We start from the raw sequence: 18,298 nt of genomic DNA, 5'->3' as shown, positions 1-18,298 counted from the left end.
CAATCACAGCCCAGAGCCCTGTGTTGACAGTCAACACAGGGCTCTGGACAGAGGAAACAATCTCTCTGTTTCTTACCCCTGCTTTGATCTTTAGTAGAAATCAGCACACAATACGCATTGTTAGACACATATTTAACCCCTTGATTGCCCCTAGATGTTAACCTCTTCCCAGCCAGTGTTATTAGTACAGTGACAGTGTATAGTATTAACACTGTATTGCCCCATACACACGATCCGACATTCCGACAACAAAATCCATGTTTTTTTTTTCTTTCCAACGGATGTCGGCTCAAACTTGTCTTGCATACACAACGGTCACACCAAAGCTTGTCGAAAAATTCCGAACGTCTAGAACGCGGTGACGTACAACGCGTACGACGACCCGAGAAGAATGAAGTTCAACAGCCAGTGCGGCTCTTCTGCTTGATTCCGAGCCTGCGGGGAACTTTGTGCGTCGGAATGGTGTACACACGATCGGAATTTACGACAACGGGTTTTGTTGTCGGAAAATTTGAGATCCTGATCTCAAATTTTAATGTGACGGAAATTCCGACGGAAAATGTCCGATGGAGCCCACACACGGTCGGAATTGCCGACAACAAGCTCCCATCGAATATTTCCCGTCGGAAAATCCGACCCGTGTGTGGGCTCCATCGGACATTTTCCGTCGGACACCCAAAATTTGAGATCTGGATCTCAAATTTTCCGACAACAAAATCCGTTGTCGTAAATTCCGATCGTGTGTACGGGGCATAAGAGTGTTAGTGGCAGTTAGTCGGTCCGCCCCCCAAGTGTCAGTGTCAGATTGCCCGCCGCACTATCACACTTCCACTATAAGTCGCTGATCGCCGCCATGACTAGTAGAAAAAAAATATATATATACAAATTCCTATATATATCCCATAGTTTGAAGATGCTTTAACTTTCACGCAAACCAATTAATATACGCTTCTTGAGGTTTTTTTTTTTTTTTTACCAAGGACCTGTAGCAGAATACAATTTGGCCAAAATTCATGAAGAAATTTCGATTTTTTTTTTTTTTTTTTTTAAGTTTTTTCGGATATGTTTTCTAGCAGAAAGGAAAAAAAATATATATTTTTTTTTGTTCAGCATTTTCAGCCTTTTTTCATTTATATAATAAAAAATCAAAACCCCAGTGGTGATAAAATACCACCAAAAAAAAGCAAAAAAAAAAAAAGATAAATTTGGGTATAGTGTTGCATGACCGCGCAATTACCAGTTAAAATAGCGCAGTGCTGAATGGTAAATAATGGCCTGGTCATGAAGGGGGTAAAAACCTTCCGGAGCTGAGGTGGTTAAAGTTAAAGTAGGTCATGAAGGCTTCTTTCAGACTTGCGGTACTGCTTACCCCCCCTCCCCCCCCTCACCTTCCACGGAAATGGGATCTGTGGTGAATTGCTTTTCAGAAGGAAGAATAGCAGCAGCTTACAGGCATTCAAGGAAACTGGCACCTTTTAATTGGATTTTTTTTTTTTTTTTATTTTAATAGCGAAAAAGGCAATTTTACAAGACTGAGCCACGGCCAGCGAGCCTTAGCATTCAATGTGCGGCCCATTGACCTCAATGAGCCAGTTTGACCGGTGACGCCCCCCCGAGTTAAAAATGCTGCAGCGAGGCAAAGTGTCGCAGCCACAACATGTGTACAATCCTGCCTGCCTGTATCGCTACCGATCCGGTGGGCCGCTGGGGGGGGGACAGTAAAAGTGCAGCTCAGCCGCCTATTTTTTTTACCACCCCTTGGCCACCCAACCCTAAGGGCTCTTTCAAACGGGCGACCAGGGGGGTGGTAGAAATAGGTGGTTGATCTGAATTTTTTTATCCCCCTACAAGCAGCCGGAGGGGGTTGTACACATGCTGTGCCCACCAAGAACTTTACCCAGCTTGCCAAGTTGGACCAATGGCGGGCGCGCCTGTCAAACTCACCCATTGAAGCCAATGGGACTCCGCCACAACCGCCAAGCCAATCGCATCGTCAGAATACTGCTTTACCACCCTCTAAAAAAAGCGATCCACCCAACTCGCATCTCAGGGGCCACCACCCCCTGCGAGGTCCAAAATCTCAGCTGAGCTTTATCATGTTTAACCTCTTGTCTACCGGTCCCCCTCCCCCCCTCTTCCTGCCCAGGACAATTTCCAGCTTTCAGAGCTCTCACATTTTGAATGACAATTGAGCGGTCATGCAACATACTGTACACAAATGACAGTTTTCTTTTGGAGGGTATTGAATCACCGCTGGGGGGGTTTATTATTTTTTGCTAAACAAACGAAAAAAGACCGAAAATTTTGGGGGAAAGAAAACAAAACTTTTTCTTAGTTGCTTTTATAGAATGTTGTAAATAAGTAATTTTTCTCTTTCACTGATGGGCACTGATGAGGCTGCATTGATGGGCACTGATGGGGAGGCACTAATATGCAGCACTGATGGGCACTAAAAGGTAGAACATATGGGCACAGATAGGCAGCACTGTTGGGCACGGATAGGTGGTACTGATGGGCACTGATGAGGTTACACTGATGGGCACTAATATACAGCACTGATGGGCACTGATAGGCCGTACTGATGGGCACTGATGAGGTTGCACTGATGGGCACTGATGAGGCACTAATATACAGCACTGATGGGCACTGATAGTTAGAACTTATGGGCACTGACAGGTGGCACAGATAGGCAGCACTGATGGGCACTGATAGGCCGTACTGATGGGCACCTATGAGGTTGCACTGATGGGAACTGATGAGGCACTAATATGCAGCACTGATGGGCACTGATAAGCCGTACAGATGTGCACTGATGAGGAGGCACATTTGATTGGCACTGATGGGCACTGATGAGGTTACATTGATGGGCACTAATATACAGCACTGATGGGCACTGATAGGCCGTACTGATGGGCACTGATGAGGTTGCACTGATGGGCATTGACGAGGTTGCACTGATGGACACTGATAAGGTTGCACTGATGAGGCACTTATATGTAGCACTGATGGGCGGTACTGATAGGTAGAACTTATGGGCACTGACAGGCGGCACAGATAGGCAGCACTGATGGTCATTGATAGGCGGTACTGATGGGCAGCACTGGTGGGCACTGACAGACATCACTGAAGTGCAGCATTGATGGGGCTGCACTGATTATCAGTGCCTTGGTTGTCAGTGCAGATGTGCCCACCTGAGGAATGCCGCTTACCGGCTCTCCTCTCCTCAGGCGATGTCAGGTGAGGAGAGGAATGCTGATACCCGGCATTTCCTGTTTACACTGTGATTGGACACAGCTGGTCCCATGGTAAAGAAGAGTCTACGTCATAGGCTCCTTACCGTCATCAGTGATTCGCTGTGTCCAAGGGACACAACGCACCAAGAATGGGAGGACGTCATATGTCATCTTCCCAGAGCGAGAGTTCTCCTGACCGCCCGTCATTTCACTATACGGCAGGCGGGAAGCGGTTAATGGGATTTCAGAAAATATTTTAAATTCTACGGCTTTCATTAAAATAATCCCTGGTGATCCCGCCATGAAGATCCTTGATCAGGCACTTCTCATTAAAGGGTGACAACGCTCCGTCCCTGTCTCCCAATTGTGCTCCGATGGTGTCACCGTGTCACAAGGCTTCTGATGGAGACTGCAAGTGGCTATTTTGACACACATTACACAGACGTGGTCCAACGTGGTCACCACCAGGAAACCCGCCCTGAGAAATGCCATGCGGCCATCACTGGAGTGCCTGTAGGTCAGAAGTGGCTGCAAAAAAGCTGCAGGAGATCACAAAGTCTGAGATGGAACAGAGGGTGTAGGAACTATATGTAGGAACGTAGCCACCCTGCCTTGGCCCCACTGTATGTAGGAATGTAGCCACCCTGCCTTAATCCCTCTGTATATAGGAATGTAGCCCCCCCTGCCCTGGTCCCTCTGTATATAGGAATGCAGCCCCCCCTGCCCTGGTCCCCCTGTATATAGGAATGTAGCCCCCCCTGCCCTGGTCCCTCTGTATATAGGAATGTAGCCCCCCCCTGCCTTGGTCCCTCTGTATATAGGAATGTAGCCCCCCTTGCCCTGGTCCCTCTGTATATAGGAATGTAGCCCCCCTTGCCCTGGTCCCTCTGTATATAGGAATGTAGCCCCCCCTGCCTTGGTCCCTCTGTATATAGGAATGTAGCCCCCCCCTGCCTTGGTCCCTCTGTATATAGGAATGTAGCCCCCCCCTGCCTTGGTTCCTCTGTATATAGGAATGTAGCCCCCCCTGCCTTGGTCCCTCTGTATATAGGAATGTAGCCCCCCCTGCCTTGGCCCCTCTGTATATAGGAATGTAGCCCCCCCTGCCTTGGTCCCTCTGTATATAGGAATGTAGCCCCCCCCTGCCTTGGTCCCTCTGTATATAGGAATGTAGCCCCCCCCTGCCTTGGTCCCTCTGTATATAGGAATGTAGCCCCACCTGCCTTGGTTCCTCTGTATATAGGAATGTAGCCCCCCCTGCCTTGGTCCCTCTGTATATAGGAATGTAGCCCCCCCTGCCTTGGCCCCTCTGTATATAGGAATGTAGCCCCCCTCTCTTGCTCACTCCTGGGATGGACTATGGGATGTGGAGAGTACATGACTGCACCTAACATGCTTTGCTCATTCCTAACAAATGGAAGTTCCATATTGGATGTGGACGGATTATCTTCAGATAAAAGGATATGATTTGTGTCCCTTCATGTGAAACGCGTCGAGTTTTCCTATTTGAGGTCTGTCGGTTGTCACAACAAATCTCACAATAAACAAGAAAGTGAAGTTCTTTCCTTTTTCCTGTAACTTTGCTGTGAATCTTTATTTACTGTCCTCACTTTCCCTGAAACATTCTTATTGGTTAATGAGGCAGCCTGTTATTGGGTCGGGCCAATCAGGAGGAATTGCTGAGCGAAAACAAAACAGATGGTTAACCCTTTCCGATCAGAGGGGGTGTGGCAGGGAGGGGCGTGGTGGGGAGGCCCAGGGAGGGGCATGGCAGGGAGGGGCAGGGAGGGGTGTGGCGGGAAGGGGCAGGGAGGGGCGTGACAGGGAGGGGCGTGGCGGGGAGGGGTGCGGTTTATATTTATGAATTGATTATTCTGATACATTGCGGCAGATCGGTTCTAATGACACGCTTGCTGTATAATGACCGAGATCCGGGCCGTACGTCACCTGTGCCGGAATTTATAGATGATGCCCTCACCGGCCCCCCCTACAGGCTGGAATTCAAAGGATTCCTTCAGATGTGAGGCTGGGGGGTGGTAAAACCTGGCGCTTGAGCCACCATTTCACCGAAGATATAAGTAATACAGGGTTGGGTGTGCTGGGACTTGTAGTACAAATGTAAGCAATGCAGGGAGGGTGTGCTGGGACTTGTAGTACTACAGGTAAGAGAAATGCAGGGTTAATATGCTGGGACTTGTTGTCCTGCTTGTAGTACATGTTGGGACTTGTCATGGGACCTCGGATGTCATATGGCAGCCTGGGACTTGTAGTACTACAGGTAGGAGAAATGCAGGGAGGGTGTGCTGGGACTTGTAGTACTATAGATGGGAGAAATGCAGGGAGGGTGTGCTGGGACTTGTAGTACTACAGATGGGAGAAATGCAGGGAGGGTGTGCTGGGACTTGTAGTACTACAGATGGGAGAAATGCAGGGAGGGTGTGCTGGGACTTGTAGTACTACAGATGGGAGAAATGCAGGGAGGGTGTGCTGGGAGTTGTAGTACTACAGATGGGAGAAATGCAGGGAGGGTGTGCTGGGACTTGTAGTACTACAGATGGGAGAAATGTGGGGAGGGTGTGCTGGGACTTGTAGTACTACAGATAGGAGAAATGTGGGGAGGGTGTGCTGGGACTTGTAGTACTACAGATAGGAGAAATGTGGGGAGGGTGTGCTGGGATTTGTAGTACTACAGATAAAAGAAATGCAGGGAGGGTGTGCTAGGACTTGTAGTACTACAGATAGGAGAAATGTGGGGAGGGTGTGCTAGGACTTGTAGTACTACAGATGGGAGAAATGCAGGGAGGGTGTGCTGGGACTTGTAGTACTACAGATGGGAGAAATGCAGGGTGGGTGTGCTGGGACTTGTAGTACTACAGATGGGAGAAATGCAGGGAGGGTGTGCTGGGACTTGTAGTACTACAGGTAGGAGAAATGCAGGGAGGGTGTGCTGGGACTTGTAGTACTACAGATAGGAGAAATGCGGGGTTAACATGCTGGGACTTGTTCTCCTCCTTGTAGGACATGTTGGGACCTCGGATGTCATATGGCAGCCTCACCAGACCGGATGGGTGGGGGGGGGGTGCCGGTGTGCACAACACAATGATGTAACAACAGGAAATATAACAGCAACACGGTAATTACTAAACTTCCTGATTTGAAGTGTAGGGCTGACCGCAGGTCCAGCTGTGTTTGTAGGAGGAGTCGGGCTGCATAAGGCCTGCCCTCCGCCCCTCCGCCCCTCCTTCCCTGTCGACGGTAGATGACGTTTGGGCGTCATTTCCAGGCGACTTTCTCCGGACATCGCTTCCTGTTTTTCGCAGTCGCTTCTCTCCGCTCTCCTCTCTCGTGTAGGACGACGATCGTCCTCACTGTCCGATCGGAGGCTTCGTGCGTTACGGAGCAGGTAAGGGGGGGGGGACGTTTCTTCCCCCTGGTCCTTGGGTTTTTTTTTTTTTTTCATATTTCAGGGGGGAATGTTTTTCATTTAAGGGGGGGAGGGGTTCTCATGTTTCAATTGGCTCGGTCTCACTTTGACACTAAAGTCTCACTCCTCCTGCTGCTTTCACAGATGTTCGTGGTTTTCAGCACGATTACTTTCCAGGCCACGGCCAGCAGGGCACCCCATTCTCCAGGTCGGGGGGGGGTCATGTGAGCAAACACGTCTTCACGGTATAGACGGAGTAGAGGAATCCTTGTCCTAGATTAGTCGCATACATGTCGCACTTATTTGTACTGAGTGGTAGGTTTTGTATGCTTATGTCCCTTTTCCATGGTTGGTTTTCTACACGTCAACGGGACTCAAAAGTTTTATATTTTGCCGTTTCAGCCATTTTTTAGGGAGGTATCCTTTGTTTCTTCATAGAGCTGCACGATTCTGGCCAGAATGACGATTTTTTTTTTTTTTGCTTAGAGTAAAAAGATCACGGCGTAAAATCTTTCACATTATGCTAAAAAAAATGGGCTAACTTTACTGGTTAGTTTTTTTTTTTTTTAATTCATTAAAGTGTAATTTTTTCCCCAAAAAACTGCATCTGAACGACTGCTGCGCAAAAACAGTGTGACCTACAATATTGCAACGACCACCTTTTTAATCTCTAGGGTTTCTACTAAAAAAAAAAAAATATATATATATATATATATATATATATATATATATATATATATATATATATATATATATATATAATGGGGGTTCTAAGTAATTTTCTAGCAAAAAAAAATGATTTTAACTTGAAACCAACAAACGTCAGAAAAAGGTTTAGTGTTTTTTTTTTTTTTTTTTTTTTACAAGAAAAAACATTTTTTTATTCAAGATTTAAACATTACAAGCGATGCATAGGCAAGGTTTAGTGTTTAAGTGGTTAAACTTTCCTCATTTACACACCAAAGTCTATTCCTTTGATCTAAAAGACAAATCGTTACAATGTTTATACTTAAGTTCCACTGCTAAAGAATGTTGTGATTCTTTGGCAGACTGCCCGTTCTTTTTTTTTTTTTTTTTTTCCTTTCTATTGACGGCTGTCGGCTTCATCAGAGCAGAGAGAATTCTCTGGCATAGAAAGAATCGGGAAATACTTAGTCAGGATCGCAAGGGGGGAAAAAAATCGCGATAACGATTCTTAACAATTAATCGTGCAGCTCTAGTTCTCATGTTAATTTCCGTTAACATGTTAATCTTTCACATTTATACAAAAAAAAGTTGGGATAACTTTACTGGTTAGTTTTTTTAAAAAAAAAATCATTAAAGTCTAATTTTTTTCCCAAAAAATTGCATCTGAACGACCACTGCGCAAATACAGTGTGATGTAAAGTATTGCAAAAACCAACCATTTTATTCTCTAGGGTCTCTACTAAAATATATATATATATATATATATATATATATATATAATGGGGGTTCTAAGTAATTTTCTAGCAAAAAAAAAAAAATGATTTTAACTTAAAAACCAACAAACGTCAGAAAAAGGTTTAGTGTTTAAGTGGTTAAACTTTCCTCATTTACACACCAAAGTCTATTCTTTTGATCTAAAGGACAAATCGTTACAATGTTTATACTTAAGTTCCACTGCTAAAGAATATTGTGATTCTTTGGCAGACTGGCTGTTCTTTTTTTTTTTTTTTTTCCTTTCTATTGACGGCTGTCGGCTTCAGCAGAGCAGAGAGAATTCTCTGGCATAGGAAGAATCGGGAAATACTTTGTCAAGATCGCAAGGGGGAAAAAAAAAATCGCGATAACGATTCTTAACGATTAATCGCGCAGCTCTAGTTCTCACGTTAATTTCTGTTACCACATTCATGTTAGCATCACATCTTCACGATTGGGTCATGGCGTCACCACTGCAGCATCACCTATCAGGTTTCTAGGTACGGATTGAGAGGGTCGTTTCTAATTGGCTTGTACGGTGGCAAGTCTCCTCATCTGTTCGCACACGACTCAATGCTACGATCGTTTTGTCTGTAGCCTGACACGTTCTCAGGTTCAAAGGCCTGAGTTCTCGTTGTTAATTTGCCTGATACGCCTCAGGTAACTCGGCCTGGTAAATTCACGAGGCTGACGCGTTTTCAGTCCTGCACCAACGTTCCTTCGTCATTTCAGTTACGAAAAAAAAAGGGGGGGGGGGTAGCCGGTTGGTCAAAGGTAGGTGATGGATGGGTACGATTGATTTACATTTCTTGGCTTATGACAGTGTTGTTCTCAGTTTTATGCAGGTCATGTCACAAGCAGCGGACATTGAGGACTTCACATCCATCCCTCCTTCTCCGGCTAGGGGTTCGGAACACCCTCCTTGAGAACCGGGACCGTCCCAAGACTCATTCATACCCGGCTTCAGCGCGCAAAGGCTGAGCTGTTCAGGTTACTGTTCCCCTGTGCTTCAGGCTCTAGCGCGGTGGCCAGGGCCGTCTTTAATATTGATTGGACCCTGGGCAAAAAAAATTTCTCGGGCCCCCTCTTTCCTGCAATTTTGCTCTCCACCTGCTCGGAGACAATAAATAGACTCAAAATCAGTTTACTGTATCAGCGCAGGCAGCGATTGCGATTGGTTGCCAGAGGTTATAACATATCGTTACCACTTACTGACTGGTTGCTAGAGGTTACAGCACACATTATGGCTCACTGATTAGTTGCTAGAGGTTACAGCACATGATTTCTGCTTGTTGATTGGTTGCCAGAGATTACTGTACATCAATACTACTCACTGATTGGTTGCTAGAGGTTACTGCACATCATTTCCTCACAGCTTGCACACCATGGACTGGGGTGGTGAGGGGACCCATCAATAGACAGGAAACTTCTAGGGATCCTAGGGCTCCTGGGATCAGTGGCAGTGCTGGGAGGGGAGGATGTGATCAATGGCAATGCTGATTTTTATTTATTTTACTGACTACCAATATAAAGAGGAGTTTCAACACTGGCCAACAATGTAATAGGGGTTTACACTGACCACTAATATAATAGGGGTTTACACTGACCACTAATGTAATAGAAGCATTCACAGTAACCACCAATGTAAGAAGGTATTTACACTGACCACCAGTGGCGTCGCTAGGGGGTGGCTTTTGGGGCTATAGCCCCGAATCTGGGGCCCATAGTCCCGAGTCTTTGCAGGGGTCCCCAAGGGGCAGGGAGGCTCTCTGGGACCCTGATGTAAGTGGGGGTCTCGCTGGAGACCCTGATGCAAGAGGGCTCTCTGGGAACCCTGATGTAAGTGGGGGGCATTCTGGGGATATACACACATGTATATTACTGTATATACATGTGTATGCCCACCCAAGCTTATGACTTTCCTTACTACGCTGCTAGGCTCTCTGGGGACCCCAATTTTAAGGGGGAGGCTCTCTGGGGACCCTAATGTAAGGGGGGCTCTCTGGGAACCCTGATGTAAGTGGGGGGCTCTCTGGGAACCCTGATGTAAGTGGGGGGCTCTCTGGGAACCCTGATGTAAGTGGGGGCTCTCTGGGGACCCTGATGTAAGTGGGGGGCTCTCTGGGGACCCTGATGTAAGTGGGGGGCTCTCTGGGGACCCTGATGTAAGTGGGGGGCTCTCTGGGGACCCTGATGTAAGGGGGGCTCTCTGGGGACCCTGATGTAAGTGGGGGGGCTCTCTGGGGATATACACATACACGTATATTACTGTATATACATGTGTATGCCCACGCAAGCATATAACTTTCTTTACTACGCTGCTATGGGCTCTAGCCCCAGATCTTTTGTAGACCTAGCAACGCCCCTGCTGACCACCAATGTAAGGGGAACATTCACACTGGCCACTAGTGTGAATGAAAGGATTCTATACCAAGCCTTTGCAGAACAGGCTGATGTTAGGATTAATGACCGCAGTTGCAGGCAGGACTTTCCAGCATGCCCCTTTACCCCCCCCCCCCCGTGGGCAGCAGTCAGCATAGGTGATGGTGGATATGACCTCAGGTGGGCATGATATACATATGAATGCCACATTTATTTAGATACCAATGCCGCCAACCGCCGCTATGTATATAAATGCCGCCGCTATTTGCATATCAATGCCAGTTATTTCCATGTAAACACAGGGTCTGCAGGTGAGTCATCTGTACACAACAATAGGGCAGAGCTGGGCAGCATTCACTTCACACTGAGTTATTGGGACACAGTACAGGACCAAACTTCAAGGGACAAGGGAATTTAAACTGGGATATTTGGCAAGCATGAGGCAGCTGCTTTGGGCCACACAACAATGACAGGGCCCAGGGCAGCTGCCCCTTTTGCCCTGCCTTAAAGATGGCCCTGCGCAGAGCAAGTGACCCTTTGGACTGTGGCCTCATCCCTCTCTCAAATTCACGCTACCCTGAGTTCCCTGGCAACTTCCTGCCAAGGATTGCATGCCAGGGTCGAGGTTTTGGAGACTCAGACGAACCCAGTGTCAGGAGCGTCTACCGCTCCAGGGACATCAGCAGGTCCTGGGACCCCCTTGGTACCAAGCCCTGTACCTATAGGCATGGGCGTCCGCAGAATTTTTTTCAGGGAGGGGGCATCATTTTAAGGTCACCCATGCTCCGCCCCTTTGACAGTTTCATGAAGGGGAGGGGCTTAGTCATTATCCCAAAAAGCGCAGGCATGTGCCCGTCATATGCAGCCTCACTGTGCCGATCAAATGTGGCCTGTACAGTATAGAGGGTGTACAGCATGTGTATATAGAGGAGGTGGATGGTATTAATATATACAGGAAGGAAGGTGGGTGTATATAGCTGTATACAGGACACATGATGTATATCTGCAGTCAGTGATGATGGAGGAATACAGGGTCACTCGCCCCCCCTTGCCCCTACCTGCGGACGCCCATGCCTATAGGCCCAGGTAATAGCATGGGTGTTCCTCCCATTACCCCGGCACATTTTATTCCCGTGAACATCAGTAAAGACATTCTGGAGGGCAAAGATGTTAATTTAGCATCCCTGTTAATAGCTGCCCACGATGTTGCCGATAATAGATCGTACGCTTGCGGTGATGTTTCGGTGGTAGTTAGGACCAGGGATCATAGGCTCAGCCGCAAGCTCTCCATCCCAGAGTTTGTCCTGGCTTTTAGTTTGTTCAGAGACGTCATTTGCACGGTGAGTCCACTCAGGAGGGAAAAGCTGGACCTTTACCAGAATTAGGTCAGAAGTATGGGGGGGGGGGTCACATTTTTACGACTATCAACATTCATTTCCTGCCAAGGCCGCAGCCTGCTTTGCTCAATACCAAGTGGTGACGGTTTGGAGTAATGTAGACACGGAACTGTTTTGCCGGCATTTCGCTGGGCTTAGGTCGCCAGTTTGCGCTACTTGGCAATCGTCCACTCACACCGCTTACTGGTGCCCCAATTCGGGACCCCCCGCGCTACCGGGGACATCCAGGGCTTCAGGCAATTCACTCCCGACCCCAGTCCATCCCGCACCTTGTGACAAATTAGGCCGGCCCGTTCATTTTCTAGGCAAGTCACAGATCTGTAACAATTTCAACCTTGGTTCATGCAACTGTAGCCAGTGCCGTCTTTTACATATCTGTACCAGTTGTTTCAGGGCTCACCCCAAGTCGGCCTGGACACTGCGACATGTGACTAAGCCGCATTAACGCGGTCTTTTTTTACAGGCTTGTTTAGCCTCCCATCCATCACCATGGTTGAGCAAATTTTTGGTGGAAGGTTTCACAGAGGGGTTCCACACTGGGTTTGTTTCCTTGCCACTAGGCACTTCTGAGTGTCAGAATCTGAGGTCATCTGCCACAGACTTAGAGGCGGTGGATTTGTTACTTCAGTCCCAACTCAAGAAGGGCTTTGTCATTGGTCCTTTTCCCAACATCATCCTTCCGGGTTTGGAGGGTCAACCCCTTGGGCCTTGTCAAAGGGAAGTTTTCTAATAAATTACGGTTGATTTACAACTTGTCAGCCCCTTGTTGTTCGCAGGTGCCTAGCCTTAACTTTTTGATTCCATCAGAGGAGTTTAAACTTCTTCCAATTCTGCCATCACTCTGGCAGTGGCATGGTATTAAGTGCCCATCAAATGCAGCCTCACCAGTGCCCATCAAATGCAGCCTCACCAGTGCCCATCAAATGCAGCCTCATCTGTGCCATCAAATGCAGCCTCATCTGTGCCATCAAATGCAGCCTCACCAGTGCCCATCAAATGCAGCCTCACCAGTGCCCATCAAATGCAGCCTCACCAGTGCCCATCAAATGCAGCCTCACCAGTGCCCATCAAATGCAGCCTCACCAGTGCCCATCAAATGCAGCCTCACCAGTGCCCTCAAATGCAGCCTCACCAGTGCTCATCAAATGCAGCCTCACCAGTGCTCATCAAATGCAGCCTCACCAGTGCTCATCAAATGCAGCCTCACCAGTGCTCATCAAATGCCGCCCCACCAGCGCCCATCAAATGCCGCCCCACCAGCGCCCATCAAATGCCGCCTCACCAGCGTCCATCAAATGCAGCCCCACCAGCGCCCATCAAATGCAGCCTCACCAGCGCCCATCAATGAATGTTTGCTTCAATTCATTCGGGAGTCAGGACACAGACACAGTCCTCTGCCGCTGACACTATGTGCGAACGGAGCGGCGGCTGCCTGCTGAGGCTAAGACTTGCTTGCTACAGAGAGAAGAGAGTAGGAACACCAGTGGTCGGGTGCCCAAGGCAGCAGTGCGCCCTAGGCCTGGTCATGAAGGGGGTAAAACCTTCCGGAGCTGAGGTGGTTAAAGTTAACCACTTGCCGCCCGCCCTATTACATATTGACGGCGGCAAAGTGGTTTGATAATCCTGATCGGACGTCATATGATGTGATCAGGATTATCCGCTATTGCGCGCTCCTGGGGGCGCGCACCACGGCGATCGGGGATGACACTTGTCCCTCGGACACAGCGCATCCCTGATCAGGGTAAAGAGCCAATGAAATGGCTGTTTACCCATGTGATCGGCTGTGTCCAATCACAGCCGGTCACCTGTCATTACAAGTCAGGCACGCGCAATGCGCGCCGCCGGGGGGGCGTGCATCGTGCCGATCGGAGAAGGCGAGTGTCCCTCGGACACAGCACATCTCCGATCAGGGTAAACAGCCAATGACATGGCTGTTTACCCATGTGATCGGCTGTGTCCAATCACAGCCGGTCACAAGTATAATCACTGTGGCGGTTTCCAGGGATCTCTCCTTCTCTCTCCTCACACACCGATCATGTGAGGAGAGAGAAGGAGAGATCTGATCAGTAAGTAAAACATCCATTTCTACTGTCTACATCTGTTCTATAGTCTGCACAACACAAACCCCCCCCCCCCCATCAATAAAGAGAACCTGTCACAGCCCATCAGGATCTGTCACAGCCCATCAGAACCCGTCACAGCCCGTCATCGGTACCGCCATCAGCACCGCTACCGCCATCAGCACCGCCACCGCCATCAGCACCGCCATTGGCACCATCTGGATCTGACAGCCCATCTGTCACATAGGCCGCCATCAGTACCATTAACGGTACCGCTATTAGTACCGCCATCGGTAACATCTGAATCTGACAGCCCATCTGTCATAGCCCATCTGTCACACAGGCCCGCCATCACTACCATCGCACAATTCCGCCATAAGTACCGCCAAAATACCACCATCATGTCCCAAAGAGTTTATACACCTGAGGAGGCATATAACATCCTTGCCATGTCGGATGATGAGAGCAGCGGGGAGCTCTCATTATCCGATTCTGGTTCAGAATACGAGCCAGTGGAGGGTAGCGGATCGGAGTCCGAGTCAGCGGAGGAAACCGCCCCTCCTAAAAGAGTAAGGAGATCAGGACCGAGATCAGAAAACCTGCCTACCACCAGCAGCGCCAGACCCCAGGAAGAGGAGCCCAGTACCAGTACTGGAATTGCACATCCAGCCCAAAGAATCCGGGCCCAGTCCTACCTTCCCGATGCCCTGGCAAACCCCTTATGGTTGCCTGCCAACTCAGGATCCGCTACAATCCCCCCATTCACTGTACAGCCAGGTGTGCAGCTGAACACTTCAAATTTTTCATATTTGGACTATTTCCATTTGTTTTTCCCAGAAGATTTGTTGCAGTACATGGTGGACCAAACAAATCTCTATGCAGAGCAATTTATTGCTGCCAACCCCAGTTCGTCCTACGCCCGTATGTTCCATTGGCGCCGTCTCACACTAGACGAATTCAAATTGTTCCTGGGCCTTACTTTTAATATGGGGCTTACAAAGAAAAACGAACTGCATGCCTACTGGTCCACCCACCCCATCCACAACATGCCCCTATATTCTTCTGTTATATCCAGGACACGGTACGATATGATAACACGTTTCCTACATTTCAATGATAATTCGCAGTGCCCTCCCCAAGATCATCCCAACCACGACAAATTATATAAGCTTCGCCCCTTAATAAATTCTTTTACCAAACGATTTTCTGAAGTCTTTATCCCTGACCAAAATATTTGTGTAGACGAATCCCTTATCCACTTTACTGGCCGGCTGAATATCAAACCGTATATCCCAAGCAAGAGAGCAAGGTACGGAGTGAAATTGAACAAATTATGTGACCGAGCCACTGGTTACGTGTACTCATTTCGTATTTATGAGGGAAAAGACTCCCAGCTCCAGCCCCGTGAGTGCCCCACATACATAGGAACCAGTGGTAAAATTGTGTGGGACCTTGCATACCCCCTGTTCAAAAAAGGTTACCACTTATATGTAGATAATTACTAAAGCAGCCTGCCCCTTTTCCGTCACCTGTATCGTGAAAAAACCCTGGCCTGCGGAACCTTCCGAAAAAATAGGAAGGGCTTCCCACAGAACTTACTTTCAAAACGGCTACAAAAGGGGGAAGCCGCATTCATGAAGAATGAGGAGGTGTTGGCCATGAAGTGGTGGGACAAGAAGGATGTTCACATGATGACTACCATTCACAATGACACCTTGGTGGAGGTTCAGAAAAGACGTGGCCCCGTAGTAAAGCGCCTGAATGTGTCCATGACTACAATCTGTATATGGGGGGGGGGATTTAAATGATCAGATGCTGCAACCATATTTGTCAACCCGCAAGTCCAAATATTGGTATAAAAAAGTTGCATTTCATCTGTTTCATATGGCCATGTTCAATTCATTTGTCTGCTATCAAAAGTCACCCGAAAACCAACTCATCACCTACCTCAAATACTGTGAAAACATTGTCACTGCCCTTATTTACCAGCAAGGAACTGCCCCAGGAAGCATTCGCTCTGAGAGTGTAAGTCGACTTCATGAGCAACATTTTCCCTATAACATTCCCCCCATAGAATCTGGAAGAAGACGCCAAAAGAGATGTCGTGTATGCTCAAGTGGAGGAGCGAGAAGAGATACAAGTTTTTATTGTCCCGAATGTCCCTCCCAACCTGGCCTGTGTATCGGTGATTGCTTCAAAAATTATCACACATCCATCAGATATTAGTTCCCCTTATTAGTAACAGACTGCCATTTCCCCATTTCAATTACCTGTGTGCATCATTTGCCTGCCACCATGTTTCTACCTTCCATGTTAACTGACCCTGGCCTGTTTACCGACCATGTCTTTGCCTGCCGTTTTAACCACGTTTGACTTCCATGTGCACCGACCTCAGCCTGTTTACCGACCATGCCTTTGCCTGCCGTTTTAACCACCTTTCTGACTTCCACGTGCACCGACCTCGGCCTGTTAAATCGACCATGTTTTTGCCTGCCACTTGGACTGATCTTTTGCCCTTCTACTTCAGTACACAGGGGTCTCACATATTTGAGGGGCTTCAGAATAGCGTTCTGAGTAGAGAAAATCAGTTTTTGGTTTTCTGTGTTCCCAGAACAGGGTCTGGTTGCCCGGAGGCTTCAAAGAGATTTGGGTGGGAGAAGCCTCTACCCCTGTCCCCCTGGCCCTAAGCTTGATGGTCCTTCCTGCTGCCTGGACCAATACTTTGGCTGTGCTGACCATATCGCTGCCTGTAATGACCCAGGACTTTATGGACTGTTTATTTCTGCTGCCTGGACCAATACTTTGGCTGTGTTGACCATATCTCGGCCTGTTGCCTCTACTGACTATAGACAGTATTTTTGCCTGGACATCTCTGCCTGCTACCTGGACCAATGCTTTGGCTGTGCTGACCATATCGCTGCCTGTAATGACCCAGGACTTTATGGACTGTTTATTTCTGCTGCCTGGACCAATACTTTGGCTGTGTTGACCATATCTCGGCCTGCTTCCTCTACTGACTATAGACAGTATTTTTGCCTGGACATCTCTGCCTGCTACCTGGACCAATGCTTTGGCTGTGCTGACAGTATCTCTGCCTGAACTAACTATGGACAGTATTGCTGCCTAGACGATTGCTTTTGCTGTCGCTGACCACATCCCTGCCTGCTGCCTGGACCGATGCTCTCCTCTGTGGACCACTAAACTACTAAAACCACAGGTAATCTTTTGTTATTTGGTATGTACATGTTATGTATTAGAAATATGAAGGGCCTTCAAAAATATGATCGGTAGTCATGAAATTATATGTGTAATTTATGCTTGTCAGGAAAAGCCCTCTTGCAGATATCCCAGCAGATTGAGGGTTAAACGAATGCCTGTGCATAGAAGCGCCATCCGGCGCGCGCGCAATAGCGCTAACAGGCGTACGCGCATGCGCAATAGCGCTAACGTGCGTACGCACATGCGCAATAGCGCACCCTGTATCAACAACTGGCGCCAAAGATAGGCCATTTAAAGAAGACTGTTTTAATGCTGCCTTGCTGTCCGGTCTACAGCGTTTCCTGAGACCCCTGCTACCTTGTTACCAGTTTTCCTGTATCCAGTACTTACTTGGCTTGTTCCTGACTTACCTGCTTGCTGCCCGCCCCGATCTCGGCTTGGACTCTGACTATTCTCTTGGTTTGCCCTTCTGTACCTGATCTGCCCGCCAGTACCTTGACCCGGCTTGTCTGCACCTCCCTGCTGTCTGCAACCTGCTACAGGACTATAGTGCACCTCCCTGCTGTCTGCAACCTGCTACAGGACTACAGTGCACCTCCCTGCTGTCTGTAACCTGCTACAGGACTACAGTGCACCTCCCTGCTATCTGCATCCTGCTACAGGACTACAGTGCACCTCCCTGCTGTCTGCAACCTGCTACAGGACTACAGTGCACCTCCCTGCTGTCTGCATCCTGCTACAGTACTACAGTGCACCTCCCTGCTGTCTGCATCCTGCTACAGTACTACAGTGCACCTCCCTGCTGTCTGCAACCTGCTACAGGACTACAGTGCACCTCCCTGCTGTCTGCATCCGGCTACGGGACTACAGTGCACCTCCCTGTTATCTGCACCCTGCTACAGTACTACAGTGCACCTCCCTGCTGTCTGCAACCTGCTACAGGACTACGGTGCACCTCCCTGCTGACTACAGGATCCTGCATTCTACTTCAGTGTTGCAGTCTGGCACTTGTGCCCCTCTGTACTTTCGAGTCCCTGTTCACACCTTCAGGGGTTCTTAAGTCGGAGGCATACGAGAGGCCGTTCTCTGCATTCCGGGCTCCTCCTACCAGGTACGTGACAATGCTCCTAGAACGACTGGAGG

Source organism: Aquarana catesbeiana, linkage group LG10 (assembly GCF_042186555.1).
Source record: "Aquarana catesbeiana isolate 2022-GZ linkage group LG10, ASM4218655v1, whole genome shotgun sequence".
In the NCBI taxonomy this organism is placed as follows: Eukaryota; Metazoa; Chordata; class Amphibia; order Anura; family Ranidae; genus Aquarana; species Aquarana catesbeiana.
Note: the sequence above shows the minus strand (reverse complement) of the source record.